This window comes from Marmota flaviventris, chromosome 6, assembly GCF_047511675.1.
Source record: "Marmota flaviventris isolate mMarFla1 chromosome 6, mMarFla1.hap1, whole genome shotgun sequence".
NCBI classification, from domain to species: Eukaryota; Metazoa; Chordata; class Mammalia; order Rodentia; family Sciuridae; genus Marmota; species Marmota flaviventris.
In genome coordinates, this window is record NC_092503.1 from 27913375 (window position 1) to 27928548 (window position 15174).

At 38.8% G+C, this 15174-nt stretch overlaps 1 protein-coding gene across 4 annotated transcripts in view; it reads left to right on the top strand.

Moving 5' to 3' along the window:
* Map3k5 (mitogen-activated protein kinase kinase kinase 5) overlaps window positions 1–15174 on the top strand; it is a 212452-nt gene that overhangs the window by 28953 nt on the left and 168325 nt on the right. The gene's annotated exons all lie outside the window — the stretch shown is intronic.

Consider the following 15174-nt stretch of genomic DNA (forward strand, 5'->3'; position numbering starts at 1 on the left):
AAAATACTTTGCAGGGGCAAAGAAGCCAACTTCGAAAAACACATGATTATTCAAATTTTAGTATGATATTATGACACTAATTTTTAGTGTATTTCAGTGAATGTCAAGTATTTGTTCCTAAATTACTAAAGAATGTAATGTACTCAAGATATTTTAACAGAAGTCTTACTTTGGGTGCTGGTATTAAATTAGATTTCAATTATTTAAAGAGATTACTTCTTTAGTTCTAATACTTCTATTACCACTTTACCACTTTAAATGGTTCCATTTTATGTTCCCTATTTTGTATTAAAATACATCCCAATATTTTAAGGTATGAAAAAAAGTCTCTAAAATCTAATAAACTTCTAATATTTCTAATAGGTAAACACAGTCACAGGAAAGAATCTTGAGAATAGTTAATATGGTTACGTTGTTCACAGTTCTTTGGTGCTTCTCTCTAGAGAGGGGCCTCTCCTGTAAAGTCTTTATTTGCAGGACTGACACAGCTCCCTTGACCTTATTTCTCTGAAGACCCAGCCCTCTCTTTCTTCCTGTAAGTTGTGTTGAAACTGAGATACTATTCTAGTTGTGTTTGGCTGGGTTGCTAAGGAATATCACACTCTTGCTCTGAATCGTATTTTTTTGAGAGGTAGGCAGTCTCAGAGGTAAGCAGATGGTCAGAAAATAAAGCAAGGCAAGCATCTCTTGATTATTTGACAGTAATCTGGCTCAGGTGGGACAGGCTGGAACCTTCAAAGATCTCTTTCTTTAAGTGAGTGGCTTGAATGTTCTAGAATTTAGCAGGCCAAAGAGCCTTTCCACTCATTTCTATTGCAGCACTGAAACTCAATTACCACACATCATTAGACTGATTCAATGGAAGAACCTGGAGACCCTGGAAAACCCCAAATGAGTTTTGCTTCAAATTCTGGAGTGGTCCTGAAGACAAAGCCTATGAACACATTTGATCATAATTTCTTAGAGGAGTCCTGAATTAACGCTTCCTGAAAAGGCAGAAGAGAAAAAAGAGACTTTGTCCACATGTACTGGACCATTAGCCCCCTTGAGGCTGATGCTGTTCTGCTAAAATTCTAGAAAATTAGCCAAGCTTAATGACACTGTGACTAAAAGACCTGACCAGAACAATTTTAAGAAGGAAAAGTTTATTTGGGGGCTCACAATTTCAGAGGTCTCAGTCCCAGAGGCTCTATTCCTCAGGGTTCAAGATGAAGTAGAAAATCATGGCTGAAGAGCGTGGCTGAGGGAAGCAGCTCACATGATGATCAGAAAGCAGGGAGAGAGGGACTCCACTTGCCAAATACAAAATATATACCCCAAAGGCATGCCCCCAGTGCCCTCCTCCTCCATCCACACCCTGCCTGCCTTCAGTTACCACTCAGTGAATCCTGTCAGGTAATTAATTTACTGATTGGGTTAAGACTCTGATAGCCCAGTTATTTCACCTCTGAATGTTCTTGCATTGTCTCACACATGAGCTTTTGGGGACACCTCATATCTAAACCCTAACAAAACAAGTAGTCTTCATTCTTTGACTCCTGTTCTTCTTCTAACTCTCACAGGTATCTTTTACCTGATGTGTTAGCTTTCCATCACTGTAAAAAATACCTGAGATAATCAATTTAAAAATGAAAAAAATGGTTATTTTGGCTCATAGTTTTGTGGGGTTTAGTCCACAATTGGTTGGCCTTATTGCTTTGGTTTGTGGCAAGGTAGCACTTCATGACTAGGAAGTGAAAAAAGAGAACAAGAAGGGGGCCATAGTCCCATCCTTTTCAAGAGTATGCCCTCAGTTACCTAAAGACCTCTCATGAGGCCCCACCTCTTAAAGGTTTCATCACCTTCCAGTTATGCCACTGGGGGACCAAATCTTGAGCACATGGCACCATCACTTAATAGAAACTATCTTCTGATGAAACAGTGGAACTTGGTATCCATTAATATGACCTTTGGGCTTCACTTTCCTTAACAGAATAAAAGGGCTGGCTAGTCCCCAACCTTTTTGTTGATAGTGGGAATTTAACCCAGGGACACTTTGCCACTGAGCTCCTTCCCCAGATCTTTTTTTTCTTCTCCTTTTTTTGAGGCAGAGTCTCTTAGAGCTTCACTAAGTTGCTGAGGATGGCCTCAAACTTGTGATCTTCCTGCCTCAGCCTCCCAAGTTGCTGGGACTACCAGTGTTTACCACTGTACCCCTATTCCCCTATTATTAGTACCATTCTTTTGTTATTTAGGGTACTGGGGATAAAAAGATAGCTACAACATGGGTAATGCTGTCTGGTTTGAAATATGTATTCAAAGAGGTCATTTCAGTGAATTCTGACAGCCTTGTCATCTACGACAAACTCCCTGGAAATGGCTGTAAAGTACCTATTTCTAACTCCTTCTTCCCTTGTTAGCTCCGTTTTTATCTTCCTGATAATCTACAGAACACCCTTTTCAACTTCTCTTTTAGCATCATCATTTTCCTCTGAAACCTATTTCCCTATCTTGCTTATCAGTGGTAGTATTTTCTCTCCAGTCATCCAGACTGAGAAGCTCAGTGTCATCTTTGATTGCTAGCTCCTTATTCATCCATTCATTGAATGATTACCTTCTCTCTACAAGATATTATTCTAGCCTCTATGGATACAGTAAGTGCCAGCATGGGGAAGGGTGACTTATCTAGGGAAATAGTTATTAAAAAGAGCTTTTCACCTATTTCATTACAAGTTATGTGCTTAAAACAAAGTATGAGAGGGCACAGCTCTGGTCTGAAGGCCTAGGGTCTGAAAGGTAAGGGAGCATTTCTTGGGTGGAGCAGAGTTGTGCATGAGGATTGGGGCGACATCCAGGGGCAGAGAGGAGGTGAGGGAGGCAGGAGCATTAAGCTGTGCATTAGAGACTATAATATAATGTTAAGGGATTTCAGCCTCTTCCTAAGCCATTAGAGGTTTGTTCGTGCAAGAGAATACTATTATCAGCTTAGCATCTTTAAAAGGATCAACATGAGTATTATGTGGCAAATGGAGGAGAGAGAGATGAGTGAGGAGACCAGATGGGCAGTATCCTTGGAGACTGAATAGATTCAACTGGAAGTGGAATTGATGGGGCTTCCTGATTCAGGGGAGAAGGAGGTGAGAGAGATCAAGTGCAGCCCCCATTTCTGGAATGAACAATTGAAGACTAGAATAATGGTTTCCTCAACTCTGAGAAATTTAGATCTTGTTAATGGACCTCAGGCATATGTCTCAACCATGTTCCCTCCTTTGGGTTGGCACAGATGTCATTCGTCCATCTTCCCTGTGCTGTTGAAGATCTTCCTGAGGTTTCTCTACCTGCCAATTAGCTCCCTTCCAGCCTAGCACCTGGATGGTTTTTTTCTGGAAACTCTCCTCTGGACGTGTTATTCTACCAATGCGAAGTCATTGATGAGTTCTCCCTTTCTGCACATGAAGTGGGGGAACCTTTAGATCCATCTTCAAACTGAATTTTCCAATATTCTTTTTCTTTTATCAAATTGAACTCCTTTCTCCTTTGTCCTGAGCCATCCATGGGCTGTGTGTGTGATCTATGTGCATTTGAGCGTAGGAGGGAACTGGACTGAGGTTGCTGCCTGATTGGGCTGTGCTGCTTATGTGTGCCTTTTCACCAGCTTTGCCTTTGATCCTACACAGCACCTGAGATGGGTGTGGCTTTCCAAGATGTCAGTTAATCTACTGACCACAAGTCATCATGAAACCTGATTCCCCTTGCCTTATTTGGGTGGGATATTCTATGAATGGCTTCTCCCCAATAAATGGGGGGCGGTTCAGGTATGCTCCTTCTCTTGCCTGCCTCTTGCCTCCCTTGTTCTCTGTGCCCTCCAGCATGGGAGCTTGATTCTTGAGGCTGCAAAGCCATCCTGAACCCTGAAAAAAGGTATTTTCTGTGTTTGTGTGATTTTTTTCGTTGCCAACCTAATCCACCAGGAGTGACCCTGATTCCATGGAATATTGAGACACTCCATCCTATGGATGCCTCCCACTTTCCTGCATCTCTGCCTGAAAGGCTGGCCCCCTCTCCAGAGCCACACCTTCCTTTACTTCAAAGCCCAGCCTAACACTGCTCAGCTTCTTGTGCTGAAGGGACATCCATCTTTGAACACTGTCTGGTTTGAAATATGTATTCAAAGAGGTCATTTCAATAAACTCTGACACAGCCTTGTCATTTATGACAAACTCCATGGAAATGGCTATAAAGTACCTATTTCTAACTCCTTCTGTCTTGTGGCATTTAGGACTTTCAGACAACTATTATTTATGAGTAGAAGGTACTTGTGCTCTGATCCAGCTTTGAATTCACTCAGACCTAGCACAATGCCTGAACAAAACGCAGTGGAATGTTTGTGAAAGAGTGAATAAGCATTCAGTGGATATTTTATGACCTGACCCAAGAATAATGAATTTCGGATCATTTTCTGTGCAGCATGATTTAACATTGCTTTTAAAAAACAATATATTAACAAGATTATCAAAAATGTTTTCTAATCCTTTTAGATTCAGGGACAGAAATCCCCCTGTGGTTGATATTTCCCTAGTGCCATGGATTTTCTCTTTCTGAAATTTATAACCCAGCAGAGTCAAGAAAGATTCATGCCTTATCCTTAAACATTCTCTATACTAAGTGTGTGGGGTTTTTTATTTTTACTTATATTTATTTATTTTGTGGTGATGGAAATACAAGCCAGGTTCTCTAGGAGGGATGAAGAGCAGCAGAGAATGAATGTTCAAATCTTTTTTTTTTTTTTTTTGAGGGAATTAAGCACATTGATAAAAATACACTAGAACTCAAGTGAATGAAGATCACTTCAAAATAATACCAGGGATATTTCCAGTAAGGTAGCAACCCAGTGATTACCATGGTCATTGTGATTCTATCAGGCTATAATCAACTGAAGTTCTCTTGTATTTCTAGGGTGGTAACCTGCAGAAAGTGGGCGTGGCTTTGCTTTCTTCTTTTAAGTCAGTGTGTTTTTGATGTTTTACATATTTGGTGGGTTAGATTACAAGAATGTAAGCTTAAATCTACTTTCTGTATAACCACATCCCTTGTTCAGCTGCCTGAGCTGGGAAATAGTACTCCAGGCCAGAAAACAAGAAGCTTCACAATTTGCTGTCTTCTTCCCAAGCAGCGTTCATGACTTTTCTAGGTTGAGGTCACATGTTTAAGCTGCATAAAACATTACTGCTTGATTGTTCCATGGATGGGAAGGGAGTGTTAATTCAACACTTGGGGCCTATAATTGCCAGCAGATTTCTGCATTTGAAGGCATTTTGGTATTTTTATGTTCATTAGCTGGAAGGAAGAAGTAAAATATCTTTGTCTACAATAAGCTTCTGTGTAAAAGTCATCACTAGCTTTGGCCAAAGTCCGCATGACTGTAAACAGTCTTTTAGTGTTTTCTTAAATGTTTCGTTGATGCTAGTAAACTTCAACTTTTACAAATTCCCTGTGGGTTAGAGCAATGCAGTCTGGAATTCAGTTCCTTTTACTAATATATGATTTCAGCTTCAGAAAGATATTGTTGTAAATCTCAAAATAAACACTCAGCATATGTGGAAATTCAGGATGACAGGCCTTTTGGTATCCTGAGCAGACAGAGCCCAAGGAGAAACAAGTTTTGATTAGAAGCTGTTCTGAGTCTAGGCAGTCAAAAAATGAGGGTAGGGGATGGGGGCGGGGGGGGGGGGGGGGCGGAACAATGAAAGAATGAAACTTACTCACTGGGGTGAGAAGTCCTGAGAAATTTTGACCTAACAAAGAGTCCCAGAAGAGAGAAACAGATTCTATGGTTAGTCATTCCAACAAGCATAACTGAAAAGTTTTATCAGAAAAATTCAGAATTGTTAACAATCCCTGAAATAGAACATCAGTGGAAAATTTTGCATTTTATAGTTGATCTGTAGAAGCTGAGATAATGTGTAAACACACTTCAGGACTGGAACTTAGAAGACCTTTCTTTGGAAGGACAAAGAAAATGAAATGTGGCAGTGACAGAATTTTGGCAAAGTTAAGACCTTATTCCCACCACTTGAAACCAAAGATAAGTTAAAAAAAATTGAAAAGCTTAGTTTTATAGTCTAAATTCACATAGACTGTTTGAAAGCAACATATTCTGAATCTATCTGAATTGGCCACATGATCTGGCCAAAGATATTTTTGACAGATTATTTTTTTAACAACAAAAGTACTAAGTGCAACATGAACATGAAGGATTGTTTTCTTCATCATTGGGGACAACTGTTGGTCATTGCCATTCTTCAAAAAATCTCACGGGCCTGAGAAGAGGTATTTATTCTTTCTCATGGCCTAGAGGAAATATTTTCCAACTCTTCTGAATTAACTAATGAGACACTGTCATTACAGCAGGCTGTGGTATGGAGACAAGGTATCTCTGACTTCTGCTTTGATGAGGATAGGGGGCAGGGATACTGGTACAATTTCCAATACAGCTGTTCCCCTGAGTGAGTATCATTGGGCATCATCCTCTTGAGGCATGAGTGCTGCACAGGGCATCCTGACCCAGGTTCCTCCACCAGCTTCCTTCATTCCTATCTTCTGGCTTCTGTCATTCTTCAGTTTGTCACTTGGTTGCTGAGTAGACATCCATGTAGGCTTGATTTGAGCTAGATGTGTCAGACTTGGTTTGAGCCCAGCCTTTGGGCAGATGAGTGAGCATTCTCTAAATGCTGAAGAGGATATCACGCAGAGGGTCATCTAGCTATGGCCATGATGATGGTCCTGAGACATCATAGTTGTATTAGATAGTAGCACCTGCCAGTAGGTTATCATGGAATGATGGTATTTTTACTGGTGTACCCTAATGGAGCCTCACCAACTGTCAAGGCAGTTTGACTGTTTACAACTTTTTGAGTATATTGTATAATTTTATAATTCCACTTTTATTTCTTGATTAAATCATTAATTTGCCTTTAACAGTATCTGAGAGAATCTGAATAAAACCTCTTCCATTGACTGGATTTTTTCCTCTTTAATTATAACACACACACACACACACACACACACACACACACACAGATACCCAAGAACCTTAACCACCGTTGATCTAGTTCAAGTTATTTTAAAAGTGTTCTACACTCATTTCTTGGAAGTAGTCCCCTCATCAATGACCGCAATTCCTGCACATACCACTTATTTCAACCTTTAACTTGTTTAAATTTGCCTTCAATTTTTAATTCTTAATCTCTAAAAGCATTTTTATTGTAACATGCCAAGTGTTAAAGTAAGTTTTCTAATTTAATTTCACCTTCAGTCTTTTAAAAAACAAACCTTACTAAATCCTATAGTCTTTTATGTATTTTCTCAGATTTTGTTTGCCTTATGTCTTTTCTTTGCATATATTTTGTAAATCCCCCCATCTCTTCAAAGAAAAATTCTTCTAACTTTTTAAAAATAATTACATATTTGTGTGAACATGAATAAACATTTTGTGGGTGGGGAGTTTCATTATAAATACTTACAAGGTTCAGTTGCAGAGATAAAATGTCAAATATTAACCTACTTTGTCTGATTGTCCGAGATGTAGAGTACCTATAAAACCTTAAATGTAATATATAACAATATAATAATATTAACATTAAAACCTTAACTATAGTATGACCTAATTATAATATTCATTAATATTAGTATAATAATATATATGCTCTATATTATTATTTCCAACCAATTTTAATGTACCTGTGTCCATTTTGTTGAAATATTCATTGAATTGAAGGCTTGGAACTTAATAAGTTAACATTTTTCCAAGTACCTCCTTCTTCTGAATACATTCAGCTCAGACATGCACACCTAATGCAGAAAGTGGGGACAAAGACAACTGGGCTCATGTGAATTGGGTGACACTTGAGTACATGCACACATTCATAGCTATTTAAGAGTTCTCACTTTGGAGCATAAAATGGAAAGGTGTTTTTTTTTCTCCAGAAACTTGCATATTAAAATTGATCTCCAATCATGGTAATAGACATATGGCCTCCAAAAAGTCATTGTATATCTGATAGACCTGGATTTTTTAGCAGCTTGCCATTTGGGATAAAGTTTGCTTCATTGTATGCTTAAAACATTCATTTTTCTCTGTCAATGTATTTGACCAATTCATTGACATTGTTGTGCTGGGGATGAGCCTCATGCATGCTACTACGCCTGCACCCTACTGCTGAGCTACACCTCCTGTCATTAAAAATTTATGACTTGGCTGTAGCTTGAATTAATCTCTCTCTGTCTGTCTCTCTCTCCTTTTTCTCTTTGTCTCTCTGTCTTTCCCCTGGGGAGCTGTACCAGTAAGCTACATTCCAGCCCTTTTCTATTTTTATTTTGTGAAAGGATCTCACTCAGTTGCTGAGGCTCGCCTAGAACTTGGGATCCTCCTGTCTCAGGCTCCTGAGTCACTGGAATTACAGGCCTGCGCCTTGATGACTGGCTTTGAATATCTCTTGATAATAGTCCACACCTTTGTGACTCCGAGTGATGCACCTGTTCCAGCAGCATGGATATCAGTCACCTGGGGGCTTATGAGAAAGGCAGTCTTATTCTTGCCTCTCACAACTGAATCGGAACCTGTTTTGTATTTAACCAAGATAACTCTGCTGATTCATGTACACATTAAATTTGAGAACACTGGTCTGAACTCACTATTTTTACCTCATAACCACTCATCATCTCCCACTTATTTTTAATTCGTTGTTTTTGATCTGCCAGCTTTGTGAAAGACACTAATGACTTATTAATAGTTAAATGTGCACAGTGCTTCTCAGCCTTCATCATACGTTTCCAATGTGTACCATCTTAATGGTTTATCATTGATAGGTTCTATTAGGATTTACACACCGAATAGTAGTTTTCCTTATTTCATCCTAGAGCACCCATTTATAGTCATTGGTTCCTCTACACTCTTGGACCAGAGTTACCCAGAGAGCAACTATTTTAACAGGACTAGAAACCTGGTCTGGCACATGCAGGGACTAGGAATGTTGTAACCTGGAGAAGAATAAGGTGTGCAAAGATAGTGATTCTTCAAGATCTGAAGATTTCTGGAGGAAGAGGAATTGGATTTTTTGTTTTCAGTGTAGCTTTAGGAAAGCAGAAAGAGAAGCAGTGAATGAATAGAAATTAGAGAGATTCAGACTTTGCCCTTGTATTAAAATTTTTTTTCAAAAAATAATGTAGAAGGCTGGGGTTGTGGTTCAGTGGTAGAGCGCTTGCCTAGCATGCATGAGACACCACATAAAAAAAACTAAATAAACAAAATAAAGGTATTGTGTCCATCTACAGCTACAAGTATTAAAAAAATAATGTGGAGGGTAGGTTCTTCCAACTGGATGTAGCAAGCTGACCATCTTTAGAGCACAGGGGCTGTGGAGGGTACAGGAGGGTAGTGGTGAGAAAGGGCAAATAGATTTCTCAATCCTTCAAGTCCTTTTAATCCTCATTGCTTTTTTATTGCAAAAAAGAAGAATAAATATTGTGTATTACTCAGATTGTTTTTTAAATTTTTTTAAATCTTTGATTACCCAGAGATTTTGTGTCCCTTTATTGGATATTAGAACTCTGCATGGTGTTCTCTGTGAGGGGGGCCCTAGCTTTCCACCTAGGTGGTTATTAGGATGCATGCCACTTGCCATTGTAGATCCAGTTTTTCTTCTGTGATGTTCATTGTCTTGTTGGTCATTTTAATCAAAGGAGAACATTAGGTATATATCTCAATGGACCAGTACTTAGAAACTCCTAAATCTCTAACATCATTGTAACTAATAGCTCCTAGTCGGGCATGCTGTTATTATAATTTAGATTATCTTCTCCTGTGTGTATCATTTTTCACAGACCTACAAATGAACCTATTTGTTTTTCTCCTGCCTACTTAAATTTTATGAGATTTCTTGCATTTGAGTCCCTTATGACTAGTTTTTTATTCCATAAACCTAGAGAAAACTTATTAAGTTGAATGTTAAGCTATAAACTTTGTGTGGAATAAGGTTGATATTTGTTCTATTAGGGAAGTCAAGGATTAAGATCCTAAATCTTTGTAAGTATTTGATGATCCTTCTAACTGTGTCTTGAACCTATTTGTGTCTTTCCATCATTACTGCTCTCATTCTAGTGCAAACATCAGCATCTCACACAGGGACCCATGTAGTTGCTTCCTAACTTGCTTTCCTGCTTCTGTCCTTGACTCTGTTTCCAGGCTGTGCCCCACACAGCAGCTTTCGTGATCTTCTGTCACCTGAAGTCCCCCAAGCAGATGGTGAGGAGCAATAACTATAGATTACTCTGATTTCTTTTTTTTATTGATTGCTCAAGACAATACAATGATCTTGACATATCATACATTTGATTCAAATGGGGTATGAATTCTTATTTTTCCACGTGTACAGATTGCAGGATCACATTGGTTATACAGCCATGTATATACATAGAGCAATACTAGTGTCTGATTACTCTGATTTCTAAGTCACAAAAACCATTAGATTATAACTGACTCTCCTTGAAATTATGTAGATTAAATCACTTGCTACAAAAAAGGCAGATAGTGTATGTCTCTGTTGAAAATATAGTCTAATAGAATATACAAAATTGGACTCTGCCACTTGTGTGAGCCTGTTTTCTCTGTGTTTGTGGCTGGAAAGCTTTGGGCAAACAAGGAACCGAAAGATGCTTGCAGAAAAATCCAGGCACAGGCAACAGCAAGAGCCAGACTCAACGAAAAAGGAATTTTATTTTTAAAGTCCACCTTGTGAACAAGGTTTTGTGATTTTCATGGGCAGCGATGCAGGTATGGCAGGAGTCAGGGCATTCCTGTCCTCCTAGCTCAAGGAAGGAGAGAAAGAGCCATTCAGAGAGTTCCCAGCACCATCCCTCCCTCCCGACACCAGCCAGAGGCAGAGAGCTGGCTGGCTTTTCCTCTAATTTTGTGCCTCGACAAAATCTTCCTTCTAAGTCACATCAGTGTTATTTCATTATTGCAAAGTGTGTTTGTGTGTTGAAAATGTGTGGAAATTGGAAATTCAGGGAAATTAATTTCCTTCCCCCAAATTTGTATATTGGTAAAATACATGATTCTAATTATCCTGTTTTTAATAATCTGGTGTAAGAAAAAATAAGCATGTATGCAACCAATTTTAAGACCCTTTTCTAAACAGAGTACATAAGAGATGCAAAATCTTCAATTAAATTGCTTAAAGAATAAAGATATTTAATAACTGCCAAGTATACACCAGCTGCTGCCCTGTCAGCATTCCAAGCAGGAAAAATTGGGTTCCATCCAAATACTGCTTATGCTGGTCTTCATTATAAGAGCAATTTATTTCCATTAATATGAAAATGAATATTTGTTGACAAAATTTCTAAAGAACACGTTAATTGGTCCAAATGCTGAAATAAACAGTTTGGTCTTTGCTGCTAGAAAAGTTGTGTGGTTGCTGGATGAGTGGGCATCTTTAAGTCAGCTTCCAAGTCAGTGGTTCTCTGTCTTGGTGAAGATCAGAGTCACCTGATTCTAGAAAGCCTGATGCCCATGACACCCCAGAACAGGTGAATAAGGACCTCTGGGGTGAGCACTCAGGCTCAATGTTTTTCAGAGCTCCTAGGTGATTACAGTGTGCAGCCAAGGCTGTGAATCATTCTTTTTAAATGACTTGTGGACTCCCAGGCATGGGGTTGGTGAGAGCTGTGCAGGAACCAGGTACTTGTGCACCTTGAGGCACGTTGGGTAAAAAACATCTGCTTTCTGTGACTGAATTGAGATCTGCTGTGTTCCAAACTGTGGTGGCATGCAGTAGGTCCTCCTTCCAGCACAATCTTAGGGAGTGCTTTGGCTTCTGCTAGTGTCAGGAGCCTTCCTTATAATCCTGAACACAGACTTTTTGGGGCAGTGGGAAGTTAAGGATTTTTATGTATATGTAAAGCATATGCATATATATTTTTAGAGCAGTTTTAGGTTCAAGCAAAATAGAGCAAAAGGTACTGAGAGTTCTCATTTGCTGAAGCAAAACCCTGACTATTTTAGTATTTTGATCCATTATCATATTCCTTAGAAATTTTGTCAACAAATATTCATTTTCACATTAATGGAAATAAATTGTTCTTATAATGAAGACCAGTGTAAGCAGTATTTGGATGGAACCCAGTTTTTCCTCTCGGAATGCTGACAGGGCAGCAGCTGGTGTTACTTGGCAGTTACAGGAACCCCTGCAAGGGGGAATCCTGCTCCATTGGCAACACCTCCACCAGGAGGGTACACTTGTTGCAGTTAGTGAACCTACAGTAACATATAAGTACTTTATGTAAGGTATTCTGGGTCCTTTGCCTCTTTGTATAGGCTTTAGAATTATTTTGTCAAAACCCACAAAATAATTTGTTTGGATTTTGATTGGGACTTCATTGAATCTATAGATCAGTTTGAGAAGAACTCACATGTTAACAATCTTGAGTCTTTTGTCTCCAGGAACATGAAACATCTGTTCATTATTTAGGTCTTTTATTTCTTTCATCATAATTTTATAGATTTCCTCATATAAATTATGTACATTTTTTGGACTAGTAAGTAGAAAAAGTTCATTTGGGGGGCACTAATATAAATGATATTATGTTGTTAATTTTGAATTCCACTTGTTTATTGCAGACATTTGGGAAGCAATTGATTTTTGTATATTAACTTTGAACCCTGAGCCTTGCTATGATCGCTTATTAGCCCCAGGAAGCTTTTTGCGATTCTTTTGGATTTTCTACATAGATGATCATGACATCTGTGAATAAATACAGGCTTTATTTCTTTCTTCCCAATCAGTGTATCTTGTAAATGTCCTGGGCTTGTTTAAGTGAGGCTGGGCTAAGTGATAATATTTGATAGGATAGGGGTATTAAATGCATTTTTGGATACAATATTTTCAGATTACAATGGATTTAAGCTCATCACAAATTGAGAATCACCTGTATTTCCTTTTCTTGTCTTTCTTGCATTAGCTAGGATTAGCACATTATTGTAAAGAAAAGGTTAGAGTGGACAGTCTTGCCTTCCCTGATCTTAGTGGGAATGCTACTTTCTCATCATTAAGTATGAATGTTAGTTATAAGTTTTCTGTAAATGTTTAAACACAGACTCTAGAGTCTTGATTCAGTAGCAAATCATGTACATCTTCTTCAGGCTTCCCCAGCTATAAGGTGGCAATTGGAATTGTTTATGATGATAATGGATTTGTACATTATTTATAGAGTAATTACAATTTTGCTCCCATACTGTGTGGGTGTATGTATGATAATTATACAAGGAACAGCTTAGAATGATACACACCAAAATGCTTAGTATCTCCATGTTATAATTAATAACAGCTCGTCTTAATATGTGTATTTCTGTGATAATAAGACTATATATAACATATTTTTGAGGGCTGTTAACCACTAAGTTGCTTATCACTTACCCAGATGTAACTTCAGGCTGGGGATATAGCTCAGTTGGTAGAGTACCTGCCTCACATGCACAAGGCCCTAGGTTCAATCCCTAGCACCACACACATACACACACACACACACACACACACAAATCCTAGAGGTAACTTGATTATGTCATAAATTGACACCTTGTTACGGTCATGTTGGTAGTCTGTATCAATAACTGAGACAGCCTTATTGATAGAAAAGCAGGTGCATGTTTTATAGTGAGATGTGGTCAGAGTTACTGGAAATTCAACAAGAGGAAGTAAATGGTGGTCAAAAAGTGAAAATGTAGCTCTTTTACAGAGTAAGGATTCAAATAAATGGGAGGAAATTGCTCCTTTGTATTTCAGCATTGAATTCTTCTTTTGAGAAGTCAGATTTGTTTATGATGATGGGTGTAAAGGGAAGATGGGGAACAGTTTAAGAAAATGCTTCATTCAATACTTAAGCTAGCATAAAAACTGCAGAATCCTAGGGAAAATATCATCTGCTTAATAATGGGATTATGGATGGTGGAATTTCAGGCTCTTTTTTCTTTTTAATTTTCTCAATCTTGCTGTTAAATAAATCATGGGTGGTAGTAGAAAGAGCTGGGAAGAATATCGTCTTTCATATTTGGCCACCTAGTTTAAACCATTTCTCCAAAAAGCATTTTGTATTTTTAATCCAGGACTCAGGGGACACATGGTCTATTATAAAACAAGCTCTGGCTTGTGAATGTTGAAAAGAAACTTGACCCTGGCATGGATATTTTCAGTAAGAAATGGTAAGTAAACAGCAAAAATCTAGAAGGACAAAGATAAGCCCTTTGGAAGAAGATGTAGATTCCGAAAAGGAAAACCAAGATTAACAATGAGAGAGGGGCGAGATGAGAACAAGCTTACTCACACAGGGCAAATGACCAAAGCTAGGGTGAGAAATCCTAGCCAAATGAAATGTGTTCTTAGCTGGAGGCCAACAAAATCTGTCTGATTAGACTCTGCACCACTTATAAAATGTCCCTTGTCACCTTGGCCTGGGAGATTTCAGCTTATGTCTGAAAGTAATTTGAAGAACACATGTGGCTGAGGTCTTCATTTTGTAAAAGCACCAGGGCCAGGTGTATTGGGATGATAGCAGCATGGGGTGGGAGGCGGGGTTTACTGAGGGGTTTTTTTTGTTTGTTTTTGTTTTTGTTTTCGTACTGGGGATTGAATTCAGCAATGCTTTACCACTGAGCTACATACCAGCCCTGTTTATTTTTATTATTATTATTTTTTTTGAGACAGGATCTCACCAAGTTTCTTATGGCCTTGCTAAATCACTGAAACTGGCCTTAAACCTGCAATCCTCCTGCCTCAGTCTTCCAAGCCACTGGGATTATAGGTGTGTGCCACTGCTCTGGCATCTTACTGAATTTTATGGTAGCTGCAGCCCCCTCTTGCCACTGCCTTTGGAAGGAGCAGCTAGTGATGCAGGAATCATCCCATTGCTAAGGGCCCATCTGGGGACACTTAAGAGTGAAAGGGGAATCTGCTAGAAATAGGTTGGTAGATAGAGTTATATGATAGACATCTGGGTCTATTTGAAGGAAACCTGGATATATACTCAGCTGGCTGCAGGACTTATGACTAGTTGTCCTTCAAACCTCACCTCAGTAGTGACAGCAGTGTTGGCTATACCCCTAACTGGGACCTCTCTTCAAAATATTCTTAACCATAGATG